Source organism: Plasmopara halstedii (assembly GCF_900000015.1).
Source record: "Plasmopara halstedii genome assembly, contig: Scaffold_2956, whole genome shotgun sequence".
NCBI classification, from domain to species: Eukaryota; Oomycota; class Peronosporomycetes; order Peronosporales; family Peronosporaceae; genus Plasmopara; species Plasmopara halstedii.
In genome coordinates, this window is record NW_020189861.1 from 1,311,372 (window position 1) to 1,311,938 (window position 567).

The following is a 567-nucleotide window of genomic DNA, read 5'->3' on the forward strand; positions in this document are numbered from 1 at the left end:
ATTTTGGTCGTGCTTGCGACTCAGCACGGACCGATTCAGCATCGACAGCCACCGCTTTACGATCGGTGTCGGTATCGATACATGCTGCGTGTAGTGCCATAGACGGGAGAGTACCATGGTCTGTGCTACCAGAAGACGACCACGAAGCGTGCGTGCACGCATACCACGCCTTGAAGCCATCGTAGAGGCGTTGGTCGTGAAACTCGATGATCGCGTCGTCGACCGAAGCCTGTCTGAACGGAATGCCGAGATACTTGACTGTCTCCGTGCGGTCGAGCACATTAACACCTGGAAGCATCGGGCAGTCTTGGTTCCGATTAAGCGTCAACAGTACCGACTTGGACAAGTTGAGCTTCGCGCCGGAGCCTCTGCAGTAGTCCTCCACGATCTCAAGTTGCGCCTGCAGGTTCGCGACCGAACTCGCAAACAGAGTCGAGTCATCTGCAAAGAACACGCTTGTGGACGTGTGATCTGCGTACAGACACACACCGTACTCCTCGTGGGATCTTAGCAGGTTGCCGAGAGGCTCGATCGTCAAGACGAAGAGCAGCGCAGACAGCGGATCGC